Source organism: Sinocyclocheilus grahami, unplaced genomic scaffold (genome assembly GCF_001515645.1).
Source record: "Sinocyclocheilus grahami isolate Dianchi unplaced genomic scaffold, SAMN03320097.WGS_v1.1 scaffold541.1, whole genome shotgun sequence".
Lineage (NCBI taxonomy): Eukaryota > Metazoa > Chordata > Actinopteri > Cypriniformes > Cyprinidae > Sinocyclocheilus > Sinocyclocheilus grahami.
In genome coordinates, this window is record NW_015505720.1 from 635,728 (window position 1) to 662,235 (window position 26,508).

Consider the following 26,508-nt stretch of genomic DNA (forward strand, 5'->3'; position numbering starts at 1 on the left):
TATATTGCAAAACATATATAGATATATATATATATATATATATATATATATATATGAATTATTTTTGACACAAACGTGAATCTGTTCCTATATGAACAGGTATATTTAAGGTTTAATATGTTAAATAATAATAATAATAATAATAATAATAATAATGATAATGAAAATAATAATAATGATAATAATAATAATAAAGTAACTGGTGAAAATTGTAAGTGTAGTTGTTTGTAGAATTTTTTTTTCTGTTCATATTTGTATATATGACAGTTCTTGACTGTTCTACATTTGACATGAAATTATATATTCAAAAGTAAATCTAATTTGAAAAGATAATTACATGTTTACAGTTTTGCTGCCCAGCCAATGAATAAAAATCTAAGAGAAATCTATTGCTTTGATTCTGGGAATAAGCATACCAGCTACAGCCTATATAAAACTGTTGGCCATTTACTTATTTGTCAACTATTGCAGCAATGGCTGTTTTCTGAATTAAACTCCATTAATTCAGAGATGTCAGAATCCACACAGCCATGGAACTGTAAAGCTGTGTCAAACAAGGAAACAAGGAAAAGTGGCAGTTTGGTTTGATGACCCAATGTGAATTACAGAGGGCATTCTTTAATACGCAAAGTGCTGCAGGAAGAGAAAACACACATACAGAAACACATAATTGGCCATAACCTTTGCGCGGTGCTCCCGCAGAACTGGGCAGCTCTTCAAAAGAGTGGTTTCAAGGAGACAGGAAAAGCAGCGGCGTACTCAGTGAGACAGGCTTCTATTCAGCAGCCCTGCATGCAGCTGTCCCTCTAGGCCACTTTCTTTGATGTGATAAGAATTTTTTTTAAAGATAAACACTACCTTTTGAAGATAGCTTTCCATGCGCATTTGGAAATATTCTTTTTTTTTTCTCAGTGACTGTACGTTTCTGTAACAGTCTGGGTTTGGGAATAGTTTGATCATAGGTGGAGTTTGGGGGGATGCCGGGGGGGACAATGCGCCCCTAATGGAGAGAGCTAAAATTGTGATATTATTGTTTGAATTGGTAAAAAAAAAGGTAAATTATTGTTAGTATTATTTTTTATTAATATTTTGTGGGTATACTGGTGTCTCCCCATGTCCCGTAGAGTTTGTTGACAATCAGTGTGATTTTTGTCTGACAAAAATACAAACAAACAAAAAAGTAAGTGAATAAATGAATAGTCAACAATTCATCAGCACTTTTTGGCCACTGAAACTGGTCTGTAAATGTTTTGTAATACAATACAAGAATGAATGAATGAATGAATGCATGCATGCATGAATGAATGAAATAAATCACTCCACTCTCATAATGTTGTAGTGTACATTTTTGCATATTCCTTCCCCATGGCCTTGTGAAAATTCTAAAGCACTTTTTGAAGACTAACTTACAAATGCAACTTGCTAATACAAATGGACTTGGCCTGTCTGAAATATGGTTATTTTGGTTGTTTCGTAGTGATGTTCCACATCCTGTTTACTGCACATTTCATGTGCCCTCATTTTTTGTCATTGATGAGTAACTTGTTCCCTCAGCTCACTATTCTGAATAGTGAAATAAAGACAGAGGCCTATTTAGACTAAAAACAAACCTAAAACTGCCATAAACACAAGATTCACAATTTGACATCATGAGCTGCAAACAAACCTAAGCAAAATCATATTTAGAAATGAGGTTTGCCTGTTCTCTGCAGCTGTCATATCTCATTCTGTCCTCCAGATCATTTTTGTTGAGATTATACAATTTCATAAGGAACTAACTTTCATTCTTTTCAACTAAACAATAAATGCTATAACCATGTGCTCTGCAAATCCATCATTGTTAAACAAACCTGATACATAAAACATGAAATACTAAAATAAAGCAGGTTTGACACATTATATGATTTATTTTTTTGCACACCATATATGCAGTACTTCTTTTGGGGAACAGCATGCGATTACACATTGTTAATGTAATGAAGTATATTAATGCGATCTGACCATGGCCATGATAATATATAGTGTAAGCATTGAAAACTAAACTGTTAGAGTCATGTATTCGCTCAGCCATTAAACACGGAAGTCAAACTTCATTGCACACACAAACACACAAATAAGATCTTATCAGCTCTTGAGAAAGTAATTCAACACTCCACAGCCCACGCTGATTTAAAGCCCAAACACTTCCTCTTCCAGCACACTAATCTTTCCCTAAACAACGGTTACCAAATCACTGATATTTACAGCCATGTAAACAGGGCATTACATCATCAGAAGAGACATGCAGCAATATCTAAAGAAGATTAAAACAGAACATGGTATGTCTTATTGCTATTAAAATTATATAACATTTCAGATATAAAAAATGTCATAAATCTTAAAAAATAAGTCAGAAACAGAAACATCATGTGCCGTTAGATGTGGACAAATACTATGAACTAATATTCACTAATATGAACTATTATTTCCCTTACAGTACATTTTTTAAATCTAAAATCTAAAAAAAATTAAAAAACTTTAAATGGTGTTGATCTCACCATCAACCTCTCTCATTCGGCACACATTCAAATCTTTCCAAATTCACAATGTATTTGGGTGCTACACTATTATTTATTATGTAAACTATAGGCTTTGTACTTAATCTTTCAATATAGACAGAAAAAAACATCTTTACATGGGCAAAATGTGCTTCTAACACCACAGTGAACAGGTGCTTATGCTGAACGGCATGGATTGCCTTGGATTGTACTACCGACTGTTTAAAATGAGCAGTAACTTTATATGTTTGGTTGACTATTTTATTTTGATAATGAACAGGCAGCAATGTCAAGTTTGCAATGCTAGAACATGCTGTGTGTGTGTGTGTGTGTGCGTGTGAGGTGTCGAACAGCGGAAACATAAAATGCAAAATTTTTTGGTCATACAGCTATAGTACGACATCATTCCAAACTGCAAAGTGTTTAATTTTATTTGTGTACATTCACAATAAAAACAGAAATAAAACAAACCGGATGCACTTTCTGTCATCTTGGTTTCCTTTGTGTGAACTTGTTTGTGGAGCGTGTCACAAAAATGAACCAAACGCAACATACTACTTGTCACAGTTTTTTCTTTTGTTTTGTTAATCTGTTAATGAAGTCAAATATAGTTAGCATATTTATTTTATATATATATATATATATATATATATATATATATATATATATATATATATATATATATAAAATATATATTTTATCTATATTTGACTTCATTAACAGATTAACAAAACAAAAGAAAAAACTGTGACAATATTATTAATGTTTATTATTATTGTTGTTGTTGTTGTTATTATTATTATTATTTATTTTTAACTAGACTGCGTTAATGCATTATCATGTTAACTTTGACAGCTCTATATTGCTTATAATATTGCTTATAATTGCTTTTATCTGCCAATACCCATTATCAGCCGATATATTGGTGCATCCCTACAATAATAAGTCTTCTCTTGCAAAGGGCACCAAGTAATGCAGGACAGCCACAAACATCACCTAAAACACAATGCCCCTGAATTAACACTACTCCATTTAGTGCATTAATGCCTTTCAAAAGTACTTTCCTGAAATTGAAATTAGGTTTTTGTGTGTTTTTTTTTTTTTTTGCACAGACACAATAGACTCATCTAAATATGTATGCCTGAATGGGATGTGTTTTAGTCATCGTGATTTATACTAATGCATCTGAATCAAAACCTATTGTCTATTCAAACTCTATTTTGAAATCACTGTCAAATGAGTTCAAGAGGTTTCGCGCAGTGAGAAAATCACTGCATGAAGCGCATCATTGTTATGATTGATCACTTATATAAGTGCCCCTAAACAACAAGTCTCTCTTCGGAATGACAATTATATCAACTCAACGGCTTCATCAAAAATGCTGAGATAATTTAATCTGACCCAGTTTGTGTGATTAATTTTTCTAGGTCTTGAACTCGAAATGTGTTTTTTAAGTCAATAATCTGTAATGACTTGTATCATTTATTTATTCATTATTAATTTGTAATTAGAGGGAATTAATGATTATTACTTTATTCATTTTGCTAGAACTCGGGTCTGAATGTCCCAAATCCACCTGATCCAACCATTCCAAATTTGTTAGTTTTACTTCAAATCAAGGTCGTCCAGCGAGCCAGTGATTTTTGGTATCTTTTAACAAATTTAATATGTGTTTCCTTGGCCACAGTCCACACAATCAAGATTAGTTGTACGTTCTTAATAGAGGCAATTATTATAAGTACGCTACGAGATAAGTAGCAAGCAAGGATCGTTTTGGCATAGTTTAACCTTGAAATTATATGAACCAAGACATTCTTTTTTATAAATGAAACATGAATTTTATTGGCTAATCTAGATTTCCATCATAAGATGCTTAATACTAGCCTACCAGCATATCCAGCATTCATTCGTCCTCTCGGTTTGTCTAACTATTCATGAAATGTAATTTTCATAGTGAGATTCAACATAAGGAAAATGTAACCAGCAAATAAAAATGATGTGCCCTTGAATGACTAAATTCTGCTGGGCGTTCTGCTGATGTTTGCCTCAGTGCAGTGCCGCATGTGTACCCCGAAGAAAATAAACTTGGCCAAGGAGTGACTGGTTTGATTTCTGCTCGGTTGTGAGAGAACCTCTCTCAGTCAGTAAACATATAATATCAGTCAGCCTCTACAGCTTAAATGACCCTGAAATGCTCTGCTACCCACTCTCTCCAGATACTGTCATCATCTACCCTCTACCGTACTGTCTGGATGAGCACGTGAAGCTCTACTGCTCAATGAGGTCAGCCAGACAGATGTGGTCTTGACACATTACCTTTGGTTAGCATAAGGCCCTTTCGCACGGCTTTAGTTCCAGAACTAAATGTACAGTAGTAAAGTACTGGGACGATTTTGCGCAAACTATTTTCCAGTACCATTTAAAGGGTTGCTTTCGCACCGACAGTGTGTACTAGGAAGTGACGTAAGCCGGTCGACAGCGACGTCATTTGTGCACGGCGTTCAACAACAGAAACAAAGAAGAACAACATTAACAACATGAGGATAGAGGACGCTGTGATCGGAGCTGTGTTTTTGTTGTGTTTCGTGGGTTTCACAATAATGGACATGGAAAGTCAACGTTTATGTAAAGCGATTGAAAGAATGGAAAGGAGGACTAAGAATCTCCAACGACAACTGGCAGTGCTACATTTGCTACAAGTACCTGCACATCAGCGTCCGTCCATCTATCGTTCTGGTACTATGAAAAGGTTCCTGCGGCGCGAAAGGCCCTATTGACAACCTTTCAGACCCACACTGCTATTCATTACTACCCTCACTGTGAAAGCCCTGGTGGTTAGTTATATCAGCTGTTACTGCCCTTACTCTCTCACATCACATATATGTTTGTGTATTTTAATAAATGAATGTATAAATAAATAAATAAATAAATACAATTGAAAAATCAACATCAAAACAAAATACAATAAAACAAAAAGCACAGAACGACAAAAAGCAAAAACAACCTAAACAAAATTTAGCAATATATAAAAAAACTAAACAAAAAAGCTCAGCGTAACAAAGTAATAAAAAAATAAACAAAACAGAAAAAACAAAGCTCAAAAAACAAAACATGACAAAGCAAAACAAAAAGCAACATATAAAACAACAGAACAAAGCATAAAAAGACACAACATTGCAAAGAACAAAACAAAACAAAAAAACAACAGAACAAAGCTAAACAAATCAAAGCAACATATATATATATATATATATATATATACACTGTGTATATATCTATATCTATATATATATACACTGTATATATTAGGTGCATTCCAAATCGCAAACTTATGCACTATTCTGTACTGTTTTGTATTGAAAAAGTGCACTTTACATGCCTGGATGATGCACCTAATTAACTGCAAGTACATAAGTACATAAATCAGTCAATCAATCAATACATATGGAATGTTGGACACTTCATGCACTCAACTGCTTTAATTACGTAGTGGAAGGGGAAAGGCTGTCAGACTCAGATTATGAATGACAACATAACCTAATATAATTCAGACACTACACAGTTGAGTGCATAAGTACATTGTGTATAAGTGCATGATGTACAGTGTGTCAATTGAGATGCAAAATTTGCATACTTTTTTATTAAATGCAAAAGTTACAGAGCCCTAATATACAGTATATACCCACACTTGCATTGTCAGTTATGTATTCCACCCCTTAAGGAATTAATGCACAAAACAATGCTGGGCACTGTACCAAAAAAGTACAGCACCATTACTCACAAAACATCATGAAGTTGCATCTCAATTTATGCCCTGTACAAGACAATTTAAGGACATGCAATTACAATGAAATACTTGATATCCATGTAGGGACATTAACAGAACAACGTTTAGGTGCTATCATTCACCCAAAGCATTCAAAGCACCTGCATCAGTTCATGTGTGTCTGTGGCATTTTAGTCATATCATTCCCAAAGAAAAATGATGTTTCTGACTACTGATGCGACATTTAGAGTGAGCTGCCACTGAAATACTTTGGACTGAGGCTATTACCCAGAGGGCCTCAGCAGTCAGCTCTGAAAGCATCATGTTTCTGGAGCTTTAAAAAACCCTTCACCTTGAATTAGGCCAGGAAGGGCATGCGCTAGATCGTGGCAGGCCTGTTTTCCAGAAGGAACATGCATACTTCTTCTGTATTTATTTTTTTTTCCTTTTAGTTGACCTCTGACCATAGCTGTGACTTTGCTGTGCTAGATGTAGCTTTTTCACACACATTAGACAGCCAGCAACGGTGGTCTGTTTATTTTAATTGTTGGCTTTAATTCTGAGACTAGGACAGAAAAATAAATAAATACAATCTTTGTGCCATTCATTATGAGTTATGACTAATGACTGTGGCAAAATAACAGTCAGAAACAGCTGTGGGATGATATTAAATAACAAAAATATGAAAATGAGTTAGTAGTTTGAGTTGTATATTATACATGACTGTTCTATAACATGCAAATATAAAATATAGACCTTTAAGTAAGAATATGAGCTGAGGAGTATTTCTTTTTGTTTGTTGTATTTTTTTAATTAACTTACATGTTCTTATTTAAATGAAAAAGTAAACTTTAATGGCATATATTTGTGTACACTCTGATATATATATATATATATATATATATATATATATATATATATATATATATATATATATATATTTGCATAGGCCTTATGAAATGAAAACAAATAATTTTCATATGAAAATGTATTGACTGACTTGTCAGATATATCCAATTTTACATTACCTTACACTTGTTATACAATAACATTACATGCAGGTAGGTATTATATTAAAATGTTAAATATTAAATATAAAAAATTTGAACCTTCTGTTTTTCACAAACACACACACACACACACATATATATATATACAGTATATATATAATTTACACAAATTTAAAAATAAAAAGTTGTAAGATTTTTTAATATTTTTGAAAGAATATTCACCAAGGCTACATGTATTTGCTCAAAATTCAGTAAAAACTTTAATATTATGAAATATTATTACAATTTAAAATAGCAGCTTTCTATTGTAATATATTTTAAATGCAGTTTATTCCTGTGCCTGTGATGCAAAGCTGAATTTTCAGCATCATTATTACAGTCTTCAGTGTCACATGATCCTCCAGAAATCATTCTAATATGCTGATTTGCTGCTCAGGATTCTTTTATGAATAGAATGTTCAAAAGAACAGGATTTATTTGACATATGAATATTTTATAACATTAACATTAACTGTCACTTTTGATCATTTTAATGTGTGGAAAAAAAAAAAAAACTTACCCCAATGTTCATTCATACTATAAACAAGTAAGAAATGCTTGAGTCAAATACATCAAAGAGAGAGACAGAAAAAAAAATCTAATTTTGTTGTTTGCCTGAATAAAACCTAAATATCTCAAAGAATGTTCAGAAATATACCTCACTCAGAGTCTCATCAAGTTAGGACATGACGGCTGCCAACATCAACATCTGTGCTGCTTTGTCATTTTAGGTGTGAAATTCCATATCTAGGACAATGTGGAATATCTCACCCACAAATTAAAATACAGTCTTGTCTTTCCAAACCCACATGACTTTCTTTCTTCCACAGACCATAAAAGAAAGAATGTCCAAGTTGCTCTTCGTCCAAGTTCATCTAACTTTGTCTACATTGAAAGTGATTGACTACCATGGACTGTCAAAAATTACAAAAGGATAATAGAAGTGATCCCCATGATTCATGCACTATATTTTAATGTCTTCTGACACCATTTAATGGATTTGTTAGAGAAAAAGACTGAAAATTCAATTATTCACACTAATAATCTAAAGTGCAGCTTTCAAATCTAATTTATATTGTGTATATTTAAATATAAGCGCAAAGGCATATTTTTAAATAGTGGTCGTTTAGTTTCAAATAAGTTAAAATATAGTGAACTGCTTTAAATATACACTGCAGGTTTGGAACAATTGAGATTTTTTTTTTTTATAAATGTTTTTGAAAGTAGTCTCTTATGCTCACCAAGGCTGCATTTATTTGATTATTATTTTGAAGGATTGTGTGACACTGAACAAATTCAGCTTTCCGTTACAGGAATAAATTATATTTTTTAAATGTATTAAAATAGAAGAAAGTTATTGTAAATTGTAATAATATCTCACAGTATTGCTGTTTTTAGTCTATTTTGAGAGGCTTCTTTCAAAAAATTTAAACATTTTAATCCAAACCTTTGACCGATAATGCATTTTTATTGTGCTTTTTGGTACTTGACAGTCTGCGGTCTCCATTCACTTTCAATTTAAAAGAATAGTGCAAACATCCTGCCAAACATCTCCTGTTGTTCAAATCATACAGTTTTGTGAGTAAGTGATAAGATAATTTTGGGTGTGTTATTCCTTGAACATCTCACTGCAGTGTACCTCTATCTGAGAAGTGTGAAATGGCTGGAGATGCTCATGAAGGCTCCACTGGTGGATAGACTCGGGCTGCTACATGTGGACAGGCTGGCAGGAACATGAGAGTATCTGGCTCTCAGAGCCAGGACTGACAGCGCTGCAGATTTCGGCGCTCCATTCACCTGTGAAAGGAGAAAGGGAGGAGGGACATTTACACGAGACACAAAGCATGTTTGTCTGGATTTTTCGCCTCTTGGGACAAGAAGGCCAATGCATTTCCAGGACAAAAACAAGAGCTAGACAGTGCATATGCACCCCTTTTTTTTCAAATCACAAAACAAATGGAATGAAAAAGAAAATGGAATGCGGCAAGAGCGAGGACATTAATATCGACCCAGAAGTGTCACGCTGTTTGAACTTTCCTACCATCACTCTTGATAATAGCTGCCATACGCAATATATTTAGCTCCATTTTCTTTGAAAACAAATCCTTGTTATTATTTCAAGTGTTTATTTTACAGTTGTCTGCCTCTTGCATTGCTGGTGGTTACAGCTGTCCCTCTGGACAGTTGGCACAATTACAGTTTGTTATTTTTTATTCTCTAAATTAATGCCACTGCACAAACAAATGCTGCTTAAAACAGCACAGGGTTTTTTTTCTTCTGTCGATTGCACCATTTTAATTACGTCTTTCAGGGTAAATATGCTGTAGGAGTTAAGTAAACTTTGCTGGTATTTGTTGAGCTTGTGTTTGAATCTCACGAAAGCTAAAAAATATGAATCATATTTTAGGGCCTTTACGATTATTATTTTTTTTGCATTGTGACACTGTTTTCATGACAATTCTTATTAAACATAATGGCAAAAAATCTGTTGACTCAAATGTAACAGCATTTCCCAATGACAATTTATAAATTGTGAATATTTGTCATGAAAATAATGTCACAATGCAAAACAATATATATGTTACGGTATTACATTAATTAAAAAATCGGAACACAAAACATAAAACAGGTCGATGATCCTGACATATCGCCCCCTCCCAGAAGGCGCGTCCTTGCGCCATAGAACAACAGGGGGGGGGGGGGGCATGGGTGGGAACTTGGGAGGCGGCTCAGGAGGAGGACGGACACCCGGGAGGGGGCCGGCAGACAGAGGCCAGGGAGGTGACGACGGATGGAGGAGCCAGGGAGGAAACAGGAGGGGCTTGGAGCAGGAGGAGCCAAGCTGGACCCAGGCCACAGCCATAACGACGGCCCACGGTGGAGCCGACGGAGGGAGGAGCCATGGAGGAATGTCCGCCGACTCCAGGGAGGCAACCAACGGCGGCAGAGCAGGTGATGGAGGAGCCAACGAGCCAGGGGGATGCTGAGGATCCGGGGGACCAGGGTGGAGCCGAGGGCTGTGGCGACCAAGGCGGAGGCGGAGATCTGCGGCGGAGCCGGAGCGACTGAGGACCATGGTGGAGCTGGCGGGAGGAAGGAGCCCAATAGAGCCGGTGGGACGGAGCAACGAGGTGCAGCTGGAGGAGCGGAGTCCTGAGGCGATGGCGGGTCGACGACCAACCAAGGCAGAGCCGGAGGGACGAGGGAGCCTGGTGGAGCTGGTGGATCGACGGGTGACGGTGGAGGCGAGGGAGCTAGGTGCCGAGGTGGAGCCGATGAGTCTATGGTCCGAGGCGGAGTCCGGGCCTCGGAGGCTGGAGGCGGAGGTGAGGGATTCTCCAGCCACGGCGACAGTGGAGGATGGCAGACCCACGGAGCTCGCACCGTATTGATGGTGGGCTGAGGGCGAGCAGAGGGGCTGCCAGACGACAGTGGTGGAGGAGGCTGGAGCGGGTGGGAGTGCGGGCATTTGTGAGTCTCCAGGCATTCAGGGCTTAAATCTGGATCGGAAGCCCCCTCTAGACTGAACACAGGAACAGGATGGCGCTCTGGAGGAGCGGGCACTGGAGGGCACGCTGGACTGGATTCGGGGACTGGAGCCCTCTCCTCTTCGCTTTGGCACTTTTGCCGAACCATACTCGGCTCACCCTCAGCCGCGGTGCAGGGGGCGGAGCTCCTCTCTGCGCTCACACCGTCTGCGGCTTTCTCCCTCGTGACGGGCATTATCGCCGGCTCTTGCACCTGGTCTGACGGATACAGCTCTACGTCCGGGGCGATCCTTTGCTCAGTCGCTCGGCTTTGCGCTGGCTCGCTGATCGTGGCGGGAATTGGTTCTCCGTCATTGGTGGGCTCGGGCTTTAGCTCCGCACAGCGGGGAGATGGTGGGCTGGGTTCTGGGTCGGGAGTGGAACTGGCGAGATTCTCCTGAGAACAGGCAGGGGACGGAGATCCATATCTCTGGATTTGGTCCACTCCATGAAGGCGGCGAATTCCGCTCAAGGATCATCTTTGGACGACGGCTCTCTGCACGCGGTGTTCAGGCTGGCGTCATAGAACGTGCAGCGTCGTCTGGGTAGCTGGTAAGTAGGAGGGGGAGGAATTTGGGGTGAAGGAGGGGATATATTAGGGCACACCACGGAAACAAAAACGCTGAGAGAAAACCAGAAAACAAAACGTAGGGTAGACAAACGGAGGTTACTGTTTTGGGTTGGGTCTTCTGTCACGATTCGCTGTGGGAGGAACGAGAGAGAAACGTGGCGTACAAGCAAAAATCTTTAATCCAGGAATCACAGGTAATCCACAACAGGAACACGGGAAACACACAACATCCAACAAGTAGACCCGACAGAGGAGAAATGCACAGACAAGAACTTATAAACACAGGACAATTACCAAACACAGGTGCACAGAATGACTAATTAACTAAACAAGGACAGGAAATTGACCAAATAAGAGAACACAGAAACAGAGGCAAAACATAACAAAACAGGTCCATGATCCTAACAGGAGGTGAGTACATTTTGAGTAAATTTTCCTTTTTTGGCTGAACTGTTCCTTTAACTTCCACTCCCCCATCACATCTTCCATTTCATTTTAAGCTGTCAAATGCTTCCAGAATGTTTTAAAATGTGGAGTTTTGTCAAAATGCTGTTTGGTTTGAAGGCAATGATAAATTGTATATATTTTATAAATTTTATTGTATGTATATATTTTATTGTGTGTACATATACAAAAGGACTTTTGTGGCGGTTTGCAATTAAGTTTTTTTTTTCTAAATATGCAATAAGATTTGCAGTTCTCTCTGTCTTTTTATTCTCCCTCTCTTTCTCTCTATCTCTCTCTCTCTCTCTCTCTCCCTCTCTCTCCTAATCTCTTGTTTTCCCACCCTGATGATCTCTCCACTCCACAAACCTAATTAGAACTTCTTAATTAGACATGTATGTCCCTTACTGAGAAGAAAGCCAAGCTCAAATCCTCTTACTCAGATATTGTATGATTTTGTGCAGACGCGATGGAGTGCACATTTTGTTCCTTGAATAACTATTTCTATTACTGGGCATTTCTTCAGCTATGGGCACTTTTGGCCCTGTGGACAAAAATAATCTTAAAACAGATTGCCACACTCTCACTAGCTTATTACAATGTCCATTAGACATAGAGTCACAGGATAATTATACTTTTTTTTTTAACATACAAATGTAATTTCCACCATATATCAAATAATGTATTGTGTTTGATAGCATTCTGTGAGGTTAATGACATTACACTTTTTTTGGGGAATACAAATAGCCAATGTCTATATGTTTAACTAAGACTAATTTTATTTAATGTATTTTAAGTGCACTCTATAATTTGTTTGATTTGTCTTTATTCTCTTTCTATTCTCTTTCTATTTGTGTTAATTATAAAATGTTTGTCATGGACGAAATTGTCACAACTGCATCATGGCACATTGCTGCCACATACATTTCCACTCAGTTATGTCATAATGACAGTATGTTGTAATTTAAATAATATATGTTCCCTTAATAATGAGATTAATGTTTTTAAGTTACATATTTTCTCATAATTGTTATTTTCTTATAATAGCATTATTACGAGAAAATATATTGTTTTAACAAGAAAAATTTAAATTTTTACAACATAGCTTCTCACTATTATGAGAAAATGTGTTTTGTAGCAAGAAAAATGTTTTAAGAACAGCATCACGTTATTATGAGAAAATATATTGAAAAGAAAGGAAAAAATGTTTTAATGACATAACATCTTGTTATGCCATTAAAACAACATTTATTAATATATTTTAATAATGGAAGCTTGGGTCTGGGACAAGGGTAAAACAATTAAATGTAATATGCTATAATATATTTAATATATAAATATAAGGCACTTGAAAGTAACAAAAATAAATGATTGCAACATGGTAAAAAAAAATACTCAACAGTTTTGATGCGACCTTTATATAACAGAAAAAGGGAAATCTTATTAACTTAGTTTTAATAAAAATGAACCCAGGAAATAAAATTACCTATATTTGATAAAACACTCTATTCTGGTTTGCACCTTGGGGAAAAACACAATCATGTTGCATAATCTAAAACGTGTGCCATCATTGATCTTATGCATGTCAAAGATGTATATGCCTCTTGCAGGAGGAATATATGCTGACTCCAAAGCTGATAGAGCAGAAGTTCAGCTTAACAATGCAATATCCTCTCATCACACCGGCTTTAGATCACAAAGCCCCCCTGAGTATGACACAGGGCGCAGATTATTGTCTATGTACATGGCCGTTCTCTCCTCAGCGCATCGTCAGAATGAGCCCAGCTGCCTGGGGAGAACAGGCATCTCTTTATAAAGACTCTGACTCACTTTTGGCCTGTCCTCAGTGACTCTGTGTTATCCGCCCGTTCTGTTGAGCCCCAGCGTGAGGTTAAAAAGACAGAGAAGCAAAGAGCTGCGTCCAATATCCTCGTGTTGTGTCATGGCGCCGTCTGATCATTCCATTACCAACCACAGCACTTACGTATTAACGGCTGCCACAGATTGCTGTTCTGAAGACAAAGGTCATTATTTCCTGTTAGTTCCTCTCTTTTGCTTTGAAGTGAAAGTTTCTTTCACAGAAGCATTAGCATCTACTGCTGGTTGCACACTGTATTTGCCACAATTTGGCCAAATGAGACAAATTTCAGAATTTCTTTCATCATAGAGCAAAACCCACCATCTTAAACACTACATGAGTGAGAATCACACACTATCAGAATTTCGGGTCATTCAGAACACAACAAAAGTCATGTAGAAACTCAAATTAAATATGCAGAAAGTCTCTGACTTTACAACTAGTATTGACTCGTCCAGACTGTAAACTGGGGCAACAATCATAGTCCTAAAGTGTATGCCCGCCTTAAATTAAGTACTGACCAGTAAATAACTTGAAAATGCATTCCAACCCTGTTTTAAAAACAATATTTTGCATTGTAGATTAACTGCAAATATAAAATTATCGCAATTTATAAAAAAAAAAAAAACAAACATAAAAGTATAAAAACGCATTTTATTTTGCTTGGAAAGACTCCAGATTTGACAAGCATGCAGATCTATTGACGACTTTGTCAAAGGCAGGTGGTAATACAAGGAGAATCACTTTCAATCTAAAGAGCAAACTTTTGTAAATACAGAGTACAAGATGAGTACTGTCCATTTTAAAAGTGGATATCTGGTAAAGTTCATTTTAATAACATTTCAGTGCTTATAAATGCCTCAAAGCTAACAGACGCAGACTAAATTCAAATTTTGATTTCATGGGGTCTGCGTTCAGCCCACTCGATAACGCTATATCTAACATGCTGGAACATGTGCTCACGCCCAACTGCCATAGTCTGGAAATTGCACGAACACTCTTAGTGGGGGTTGCTGAACGACTGAACGTGGGCTCCGTTTGTGATTTCGGATGCCAAACTGCTTTGATTCGAGGAGACTGTGCTTTACGCAGCATACGATATGCATCCAAGCACATGCCATTTACATTTCTCTCTTTATGAAATGAGAGAAAATACATAATTGAGAGGATCCATCGTCTAACAATAGGGAGCAGCGGTAATTGGCGAGTAAACACGGCACTCAAGCCTCTCGAAGGAAATAAAAGTGGGAGCACACCAAGCCAAACAGAGTGTGCATTAAGCTGGGATAATGATCCCAGCTTGACTTAAATATTCCGGCTTTATCGTGCCCACCCACACTTCAGGCCTCAGCTGAGCTGCTCCGCTGTGACTTGTGCATGGAGTTCGGTTTTTCTCTAAGTGTTCCGTGGAGACGTGGTCCTCCCTCCAAACTAGTCCATTAGAGGCTGGGTCAATACTGCACAGTTGGGTGGAAATGAGGGTGTGTGAGGACTGTGTTTCTGGATGGCAGCGTTCGCATGCGTGCCCTGATGTCAGTGCACTGCCTTTAAAAGTAATCAGAAGTATAGCTGTACGTAACACTGGAATATTGTACATGGAAAATTTGATTTGTCGATAGCACTTGAAAAGATAGATGTTGCTTCTCAGCTTACTTGGAGTTTTATTTTAGCTTTAACAGACATACAGATGGACAGATGGACTGACAGACAGACAAACAGCAAACTTAAACCAGCCAGAGTGGATTTACAGCAGTTTTGCAGCAAGTTGAGCAAGTTATTATTAAATCTAGGTTGCGTATAATCCAATTATCTGATCAGTGTTACTGACCTCCTAATTATGCAAATAAAAACTAACTCAGGGTATACAAATTTACAAAGTGAAATATCAAAACCTGTGAGCAATGATATATGTAATGTAATAAAATACAATACAATATAATATAATATAATATAATAATATTTTTCAAGCCAAGACATACTGATTAGGATTACATTCTAGCGTTATATTTTAGGATTGCATTATTTTAGTTCACTCGGCAGTTCTAAATTTTGAATTAAAACTGCATAGTGTGAAAAGCTTATCTGACAAAGTGGACAGATCATGCGTAAATAGCTTGATAAAGGAGTATTTTTTAAGTTTTTTTTTTATATGCACTGCTGCTTTGTAATTGGCAAATGGTGTTGCTCTCGGAGCGATTTTCTTCATAAACTGCACGGTAAATGTAGTGCTCTTGCCACAGCTCATGATTTTGTTCTCGGCTAAAAAGTTCTGCACTAACTTACAGCAATTCCTTCAAATAGGTCACGCTAAAAGCACTCATAATGAGCAGCACAGCATTTGAAAAGTCCATTCTTTCTCATTTATTTTGGTTCCAGGCAGCAGATGGGCTGCGGTTGATAACCAGTAGAGATGTAGGTTCCCTGTAATAGGCACAATGTTGGTCAGATAAGAGAGATTGCTTCATAAAAGAGAGGTTTAATGGCATTTAAGTGGAGAGAGGGAAAAACTTTTAGTATAAGAGGCTTTTCTTAGTCACCTGTGCAACATTCAGCTTGATATTGTAAATAGGACCACAACAACTAGACTAATAAATGAACCTGCTAAAAACTGATGATGGAAATATTCAATAAATTTCATTGCCGATTAGTTGGGTTTTATGGATTAGTAGGGTCAAATGAAGTGCATCAAAAAGTAGTTTTGGTTAAAACAATAGACATTGTTCAAAATCAAATTCAGGCTTTAAAATAACCACAAGTGAAATCCTCCTGTATGCAATGCAATAATTTATATTGTATTTAATAGCGCCGATCTTCTAAACTGGTTTAGTCTTTTAAGAGTGCTAATATTTAGTTTAACACCACTGAGATCTTTTAATTTGTAAAACAGTTTGATTTATTATTATTATTAAAATAAGAATATTTTTTTATTAAATGCTAATCCAATTACAACATTAAGGTTCTTTCTTCTTGCTGGACCACAAAAGCATTCAATGATTTGTATTTTAATTTATTATAATAATAATAATATAAATTTGATCTGCTGGAAAATAATGGCATATAATGAAAATATAATTTAACAATGGCAAAACATGACCAATTGGTTTGTAGTTTCTGACATTCTTACTTGACCATCAAAAGTCTTATTTGCAGTCTTATTTTGAAAAACCTCAGCTATGTTAGACAGCTCACATATAAAGGTTATTGGTAACATTATCTTGGTATTATATTGATAACAAATCAGAAGAATTTGCAACAATAGAGCCAAAATAACAAGCAACAACTACTCTTGTCGAACCCTGCATTGATTTTAAAGGGGTCCAATTATGCTTTTTCACTTTTTTTAATTTCAGTCAGTGTGTAGTGTGTATGTTTGGGCATAAAACAGATCTAGAAAGTTACAAATCTCAAAGTCCACTCCAAAGGGAGATATTTAGTTAAAAGAAAATCCCTTTTCAAGAACTATAACGAACGGCTCGTTTGGACTACAGCGTTGGTTTCCGGGCTTTGTGATATCACAAAGCGGCCCATTAGAATATCATTAAAAATAATTCCCGCCTACAGAAATTTGAATGGTTGGGGGTGGTGAGGGGTGAAGTTGTGGTTAGAACGCTTGGTTGAGTGAGTGCATCAGACGAGACGACGAAGAAGAAGTGCTGCTGCAGAGTTAGTGCATCAGAGAAAACGAAGAAGAAGAGCTGCTGTGCTGTAGCTTCAAATTGTCGGCATGTCTAGAACAATTCTTACAAGTACAACACGACGTAGCTGGGTGCCGCGGACAGACGCCGAACGGTGCCGCCGGTGTGCCTAATTTTATAGATGTGGCGCGACGCTACGCTGCGCTTCTCGTCCGCTGCGCGACCGCCTGAAACACTGTTTTTTTCACCTCCGTGCCCAAATGTCTTTGTTTGGGCTTCCAAAAGCGGATGATGTCAGTAAACAGTGATTGCAATTTATTTTTTAACTCTGTCCCTGAGCATTATAACCCCAATTTGCTATTTTGTGCTGCGCATTTTACTGAGGACAGCTTCCACAACATGAGGGAGTACAGTGCCTGCCGGATTCGCCAAAAAGCTTTTGTTGAAAGACGGAGCAAGGGGCGTGGCAGTACTGAAACACCGTCTAAGCTGTTTGCCAATCACAACGCACTGGGACAGCTAACCAATCACAACACATTTTGTTTTTCGGAAGCCGGACCTTCATCAAAGCCGGAACTAATTGAGCCGTTTGTGCCAGGATGGGGAGAAAGGTATTTTAATAATGTAAATTATTTGAAAGATAATGCGTTTTTCGAACCACCAAGATGGTTGTTCTAGTACACCCCCAAAACAAAATCAAGACTTTGTAAAAGAGCATAATAGGACCCCTTTAAATTGCACATTGATTGAAGATAACATTGACGATATCCAAAAATCAAGATTAATCGATGATTAAAACAGTTGTTGCCCTAACTGTAAACATCCTCAGTAGTTACTAGAAAGAAAGAAAAAAGAATAAACAACTGACCTCTCATGCCTTTAAATACAGAGTAGGCTTCTAAATATCAGTAAGGTTGTATGTGTTTTCGTTGTAGTTTTTGTCTTCTTTTCGTAACCTCGGAGGAGGCTGTTTCTTCCTCTAATCGAGCAGCTGCCTTCCTCCAAGTCTATCCGAGCCCAAGCTCCCTCTCCGCACAGATAATCAATTGCGCTATATTTAGCTGGAGTTGTGCCTGCCTGCCCATGGCTTTCCGTTTAGCCTTATCCCTGGGCACAAGGCAATTGTGAAACGTGTTTCGTAAAAACAGTTCCACCAGAGGAAAAATAAACAAGTCCTTCGGCAGTGTAGGGATTTTGGCTGAGGGCGAAATGCCAGCAGGTGGTCATGTTTCACGATCGCAGGGGGAATCATGCAAGACCACCTCACGGATTATCGCATGACTCACTGTATGTGTGCGTGGAAATATACATAAAAAAACAACGACACCAGCATTTGTGTCCCAATTCACTAAGCACATAGTGCCAAAGGCTCTGTTTCTCTGCGCCACAATCTAGAATTTTTCAGAACAGATAGCACAGGCCCTCAGAATGCATTTTACTAAAAATGCGTTCAAAACAAACACAAATGCGACTTGGGGACTCCAAATCATTTTTCAGCAAGCTTTCAGGAAACAAAACATGTTTTATTATTGATATTATTTGCAGTCTTGCACTCGCAGGCACCATTTTGCTGATTTTCCACTCATTTGTACTATTTTGTTTTAGTTATGGTTGTTTGTTAGGCCTATTTTAACTTTTGAATAACTTCGAGACAACTAGAAAGAAAATTATATTTAAATTTACTGTTGCAATAATTAAAAATGCTCTGAAAATAATGTATCTGAATGCCTCATCATTAGCATGACACAACAAAGCCCGTGGCACACATTTGTGACAATAGAATCATCAGTCAGATCAGACAATTTGACAAAGTGTGTATTTTTTCCCTGCTCTGCATAAACACAAACACAAAATCTGCATAATTTTTCTGCACATGGTGCACCAGAAGGATAACTATTGAAGAAAGTTGTAATATTTTAGCTAACAATTAGTGACCTTGTTGATACTACTGTAAAATAAAATGAAATGAATAAATTGAATAAAATAAAATAAAATATTGTATAAAATTATTTATTAAATGTCATTGACTTGTCTTTGTCACCGTATCATTCTGTTCGGAATTAGTTTTCCTTTTGCACCATTTCTGTTCTTTGAGTTAATTGTGTCATTCCGTTCAGTTGTGTGTCATTAATTAGTATTGTCTTCTTGTGTATTTAAGTTGCTCTCTTTCTGTCCATTGCTGTTGGTCTCGTCGATGTCACATGTGTCACCAGCCTTCTCTCTGTTTGGATTTACCTTATGTGGATTTAGTAAAGGGGTCATGAATTGAGAAATCAACTTTTACTTGAGCTTTTGATATATAAGAGATCATCGTACTAAAAGAATATCATGTAAGTTTCAGAACTGAAAATGTCCTTGTAACTGAAATAAAAACTTGTATTGACACCAGGCCCAGCAAAAGCCAGATCCTGGAATGTGCCTACCTATGATGTAATAGATAGGTTAAACACCGCCTTCACAGAAGAATATCAACGCCTAATTATGTAGCCCCACCCACTGATTCGCGCATGACATTGTAGGGAAATAACATAAGTGGTGCTAAACCGGATCGAGCAACCAAGCAATCAGCCTTTACCGTTGAAGATGTTACCAGCCCCACAGACCCAGTGCCCAGCCAGTCACCACCCCACTGCACGGAGTGTCTGCCTGAGTCCACTGCAACGGAAGAGCCATCGCGAGAAGCAGCAACTGAGCCTGGCATTGCCCTGGAGCCTGAGCCAATTACCATGTCTGACCAGGTGTGTGAGCCGGCAACGCCGCACATGCCGGAGGGAATTCTTGTAGAATTCAAGAGCCCTTTCCACCTTCCCGCCACTGAGAGTGAGTATTTACTGGACTTGGGCACTGTTTTTCACTTAGGAGAGTTAAAGACTTTGCTTCCCCTTAGCCTGCATAATTCTGTTCATCTGTCTGATTCGCTGGTCCCGCCCAGCCTCCCTCTCCCACCTCTTCTCCAAGCTGCTTTAACAGACTTTTTAGTTTTGTTTGGATTTTGTAAATTTCTTCATTCTCCTCAGTGCTCAGCCACTCTTGCTGTCCAGTTATCTTCATCCCCCGTCAGTCCCTCTATGTCACCTCCTCTCAGTGGTGGGGTTCCATCTTGGGCCTGCCGGAAGTCTTCATCTCTTGGACCTGAGGAGCCTATGGCTCTGCCTCCAGCCTCGGATTGCTCCGCTCCACCTCGTCCCGCCGTCTAGACTCCTACGCCTGCACTCCTCCCACCTTCAATTCTGGCATGGACCATCGGCCATTTGACCTCGCCGGGCCAATTGGCTCAACCTGGGTCGCACTTTGCCATGCCTCTTCTGTGGACTTGCGGGCCGTCCACTGCTCTCTGGCCCTCCACCCCTTCGGCTATGGCCTGCCTCGCCATCCCTCAGGCTCTACCTCCTTCCTCGGCCGCTCCAGCTCACCCTATGGCCTCTAGATCTTAACCTACATCCCTGGCGATCATCGCTATATGGCTCTGTTACCGCCGCCTGGATCCTCGGCATCCCTCCACTTCCTTGGCTCTCTGTCTGTGCTGTGGGCTCCAACCCCATTGCCGTCATCACTTCCAGTTGTCCCATCAAGTGTTCACATCATGCCTTGGCTCCTCCCTCCAGCAACGCCACCATGGAGGGCAGTCCAGGCTGTGGCCTGGTTTTCCACCTACCCTATCCTGCTACACGGCATAAAATACAGTATCTGATTAAAAACTAAAAAAATAATAATACAAATTTCAAAACCCCTACTGATGAGCGGTTATCAAATGCTGTAAACTGCATTTTGTGCATGTTCTGCAGAGAATTCACTGTGATTGTTGTCAGTCACTGAAAAAGGAAGGCAATGATCTTTCTGTTCTTTCAGTTTTCTTTCTGAAATTGCTATCTATTGCTTATCCTCGGCTCTCCATCACAAATGTGTCCCAGCTGCTGATATACATCTACTTACATGCATCTGCTACTTTGGTTTATTAAATCAAATTTTTGCAGATTAGAATGATGGACTCCTCATACTCAAAGCAAGTTGGTCAACAGGATTGACTGTTCCCTCAAATAAAAAGCAACTCAGTGTTCTGTTGACGTTATTGTGTGGGTTTTTTGGGGGGGACATTTGTGCATAACCTAATTAATATTCATGAGAGAAGAATATGATGTAGCCCGCACCACTTTTCTGAGTGATGCCTATACTATGAGTATTTTTGTCTTCTGGTGTTTTTGAGCTGCTACACTCAAAAAAAATAAAAAAAAATAATAATAAAATAAATAACGTGAAAAATAGACTCAGAAAAACATCATGCTCTTCCATACAATAAATGGAGAAGTAAGCACAAAATTCATGAAATACATTATTGTCTATTTTCAAAATGCACCGCAACATCTTTAAAATATCTAAGCGTAAAGTGCATATCTTTTTTTCAGGGCATCCATATACAAAAATATCTTTCTGAATATTGTTTATACAGTGTAAAACAAACATACGTACCGGATACCACCACATCTCTACAATAATGGGAAAAAATACCAGCTCTCCATGTACGTCAATGTTTGGAACTCAGAGTAGACTTCGTGTTAAGACAGGCTATGGGACATCATGTTAATGGAGACTAAGAGGGATCATGAGATGAACCACCATCAAGCCTCCTCATCATTACCGCGAGGAGACCACAGCACACACCTAATGGGCTCTCCTATTAGAAGCCATCATTCACAAACCCCTTTGTCACGTACCATTGTAGCACTGCTCACTCGCGTGGAGATCCAACAGCAGAGCTTAAAGGGGCTGAGATCAACATGTTAATGCTAATGAGACAGCGTGTGGCTACACAGAAACGACTGTGTGATAATGGTTAAATAGTCACTTGAGAAGTGTATGATATTGTAATACTGCAGCGATAGGGTTGAAAAATCCACAAAATGATACTATTCATGGTGTAAAGCACTCCGATCTCCAGTGCTGGTTGTGGTTTAATGGAGAAAAGGAAAGAGACAGAAACATGATCATTGGTCTGTGAGATATAAAGCCTGCCTGTATGTGGTATCAGATTCACAGGGCACAGCCACATTTACTCAACCTCTGATGCTTATCGCATACAAAATGGCCTGTGCTTTCTGAAAACGGCGAGCTCAGATCTGTAGTAAATAAAATAAATAAATGAAACAAACACAAAGGCCTCTACAAACAGACAAGTTTTTTTTTCAAATAAATAAAATATAAATATGTTGCATGTAAATATAATATACTTTGTTATTCAATTCCTATACAAACTAACTAGCATTGTTTGTGCTTTCATTCATTCATTAATTAATACATACATAAATAAACTTAAACGATACCCTACACAGGCTAAATAGCTTTTTTGCACTTAATTAAACAAACTTGATGTGGAGTGAATGAATGAATGAATGATTGAATGAACGAACAAATGAACGAATGAAAAAGTTTTTGCACTTAAAAACAAACAATCAAACAAATTAACTAATAAATGAATGTAGGTATTTGGCTCAGAACTGAAGTAAATAAATATATCAATGAATGTACTTATAAAATCCCTATACAAACTAACTAGCTTTATTGCACTTATGAAAGTGCAAAACGAATGATCAAGAAAAGGAATGAATGAACAAACAAGCAAACAAACTAATAAAACAAACTACTTACACAAAGTCCTATACAGACTAATTATCGTTTTGCAGCTATGAAAGTAACAAACAAATAAACAAACAAACAAACCTGTATTTGAATGCATTTGGTGCTAAACTGAAATATATAAATAAATGTACTTATGCAATATAAATGTACCTAGAAAACTAACTAGCTTTTTTGCACTTAAACACATACACAAACAGACAGATAGACAGACAGACAGACAGACAGACAGACAGACGAATGAAAATAATAAATGACAAAGATGAGTGAGTGAGTCAGTCAGTCAGTCAGTCAGTCAATCAATCAATCAATCAGCGAATAGCTAAACTGAAATATATAAATAAATGTACTTATGCAATTCCGATATAAATGTACCTAGAAAACTAACTAGCTTTTTTGCACTTAAACACATACACAAACAGACAGATAGACAGACAGACAGACAGACAGACAGACAGACAGACAGACAGACAGACGAATGAAAATAATAAATGACAAAGATGAGTGAGTGAATCAGTCAGTCAGTCAGTCAGTCAATCAATCAATCAATCAGCGAATAAACAAACTTACTGCAAATAATGCTTTCAAGAATTTAGTATGGTAACATTGCTTCTAATGTGTTACTTCTGACTATACTTCACATTATAAAAATGAAAGCTTTTGTTAAATGAAACATCAACTAAACAGACTGTGATTAGTCATTTATGTCATTCAGACGGTGCATTCCTGTTTGGAATAGGCTGGTTGTTGTGCAGAATATGCTGTAAAGTGGATCAGACTTTATGCTGACCACAAGGCTGGCTCTGTGAGACTAGCCTAAACACATCAGCATCTGAAAGCTGAAGCGGTTTGCTAGCAAAGTCAAAATCCCTAATCCTAACAAAGACTTAGAGGAAACAAGACAAAAAAAGACAGAGAAACTGCCAAAAAAACATCTACAGTCTGTGCTGTACATGGACAATTGGACAGCAGTCCTTGTCAGACTATCAGTTCCAATGTAATTCCTGTGAAAACAGATAATAGAATAAAGCAGCTGAAAAGGGCAAATCATTCAACTCTATGAGAGACGCTTGCTGTAATATTGTTGCTGTTTTCTAAATGTAGTGTCTGGCCATGTGCTTCAGAAGACATGATGGATGTTGTAATTAATGTTATTGTTAAACCGCTGTGTCAGGTGAAAACACTCGTTATGAAGCACTAGACAAAATATAACACTAGAGTCAGTCATTGTAAACAATGCTTTTCATATTCGGTGACCACAGACTAGCTTTGTAGTGTGCTGAGCTTAAACCACTGTGTGTGTGTGTGTGTGTGTGTTTTTTTTGTTTTGTGATCTGACCCTTAAAAATGATTGGTTGTTCAATGTTTATGTACAAAAAGACTACTACTACTATTAACCATGATCAATTCTGACATACTGTTGGGCTCATGAATATTATTCACATCGTATGCATTCGCTTGAACTGATTTGCTGAAATCAAAAGATGAAATGGAATTGCCACTTGCACGGGTGCTTGGTCTCAAATGCTTTGTGTTACAGGAAAGGCTGACATAATGTGTTAAATTATCAAACAAATTCCATCATTTTGTCAGGGAAAAAAATGAAAGTAAGACTCTCTCGCTTTCTATCTTAACGTGTGCAAGTGTGAGAGTAGAGACAGAGGCTGCATCCAAAAGCTTAGGCAATGATTTCGCAGGCAGCATTTGCACACAAAAGTACCTCCCGGAACCGATTGTAGACAGATGTCTGAGGAGACATAATGGTTTAATGATCTACAACAAAACAGAGAGAGCTTTGTGATAACTAAATGAATGTTTAATTGCTACGATACTATTTTCTTGCTTGAAATGACATCAAAAGTGGAAACATTTTGTCAAAAATGTACATTTACACACAAAATGACCACCAACTGCAACTTTGAGTTGCCATCTTTATTTTTAGCTTAACTGTCATAGAATGGATCATAAAGGATTGTGGGATATCATAGGCTGCGAAGGATACATCTATGCTGCCTTCAGTGGTGGACAGTAACAAAGTATTTTTTTACTGTATTTTTATGTTGGCAAACTTTCCCTTTTACTTCACTACATTCCAAAGCATAATATCATATTTTTTTTACTCCACTGCGTTTCATAAAAGCATGTCGTTCCACATTTTTTTCTTTTTTAACTGGAGGAATTGTCACCCGCTCCGAGACGTGATAGCAATATCCGATTCGTGAACGAGCTGATTCTTTTTAATTAATCTGTTGAATCAGTTCACAAGATGCACTGAATGATTCATTAGTGGATTTGGACTGATCAGATTACAGCTGTTCTCGAGTCAACAACAGACTGATTCAAATTATTTGGTCAAAGCGAGTCTTTCCCTGGGTTTCACAGACAAGGCTTAAGCCTAGTCCCAGACTAAAATGCATGTCTTGGCTGTTTTATCTTAAAATATGTCAGTGCCATTGAGTTGTCTCAAGATGCACACCAGTAAGTGTTTTTTTTGTTTTTGTTTTGTTTTTAAGGTACGTTTATAAAAGATAGTTCAATCTCCTAACTGAACTATGGCCTTAGATTTGCTTAACCTAAGCCCTGTCTGTGAAACCAGGCCTTTATATCTGACTAAAAATGAGCCAAGAACAGGTGATTCTCAGAGTTTGAGTGTACGCGTGACTGATGACATGAAAAAAGTTACTAATGCCGAATTTAGTATTGATTATTGTAAATGAAAATCATGTATAATTGTCAGTTATTTGTGAACTAAATTTGCAAGCTGATTAAAAGGGCAAGCTGATTAAGCTCATCATATGAAATGCTTGAATGTGGACATGTCCACTTTTGCTTGTCACCTTCTACCTTAGATAAAACTATAAATATTGTTAAAATAACGCAAATGCGCATGCATCTTCCCTGTTTCCCTAGCAGTCTCAGCAGACAGGATGTGACACAATCATCGGATTTGAACATGCCTTGTTGCCTTTCTTCCATCATATGCAGTATTTTTTTTTTCTGGACGCAGTCACAGAGAACGCTCTCACATTCATATTATAGTAGTGTCACTGTACTGTAAATACAATTTTCTGTGGTCCAACTCACTGTAGTCTCGCTTTATTTACATGCCCTCATAAACATAAACACCTTCGTAAGCGCTGTCAGAGCATTCTAGTATGTAGGCGCTCTAAAGGGGTCATAGAACACAACACGCATATCTCTGCTAAACTTATTCTTAGCTTCGAACATAATAGTTGCCTATGCCAGTGATTTACTCGCAATGTAGACTCACAATGAAGTAAGGTTGAAAAATAGGCTAAAGTGAACTACTTTTTCTCAAGGGAATGTAATCTGACTTACATAAAAAGAACAAAAATATTATATGCTTCTCTGGAATACTTGATTCTGACTGTCAACTGCAGCATGTTTGCCATTTAATTATTATAAAATGATTGATTAATGAGCACCATACATACTATATATATATATATATATATATATATATGACATG

The 26,508-nt window shown here is 37.6% G+C and overlaps 1 protein-coding gene across 1 annotated transcript in view; it reads right to left on the reverse strand.

Moving 5' to 3' along the window:
• zgc:172282 (leucine-rich repeat and fibronectin type III domain-containing protein 1-like protein) overlaps window positions 1-26,508 on the reverse strand; it is a 145,663-nt gene that overhangs the window by 82,432 nt on the left and 36,723 nt on the right. The window contains exon 2 of the mRNA XM_016238505.1: window positions 8,992-9,149. The gene's annotated coding sequence lies outside the window, so the exon portion shown is untranslated. The remainder of the gene's footprint in view (window positions 1-8,991; window positions 9,150-26,508) is intronic.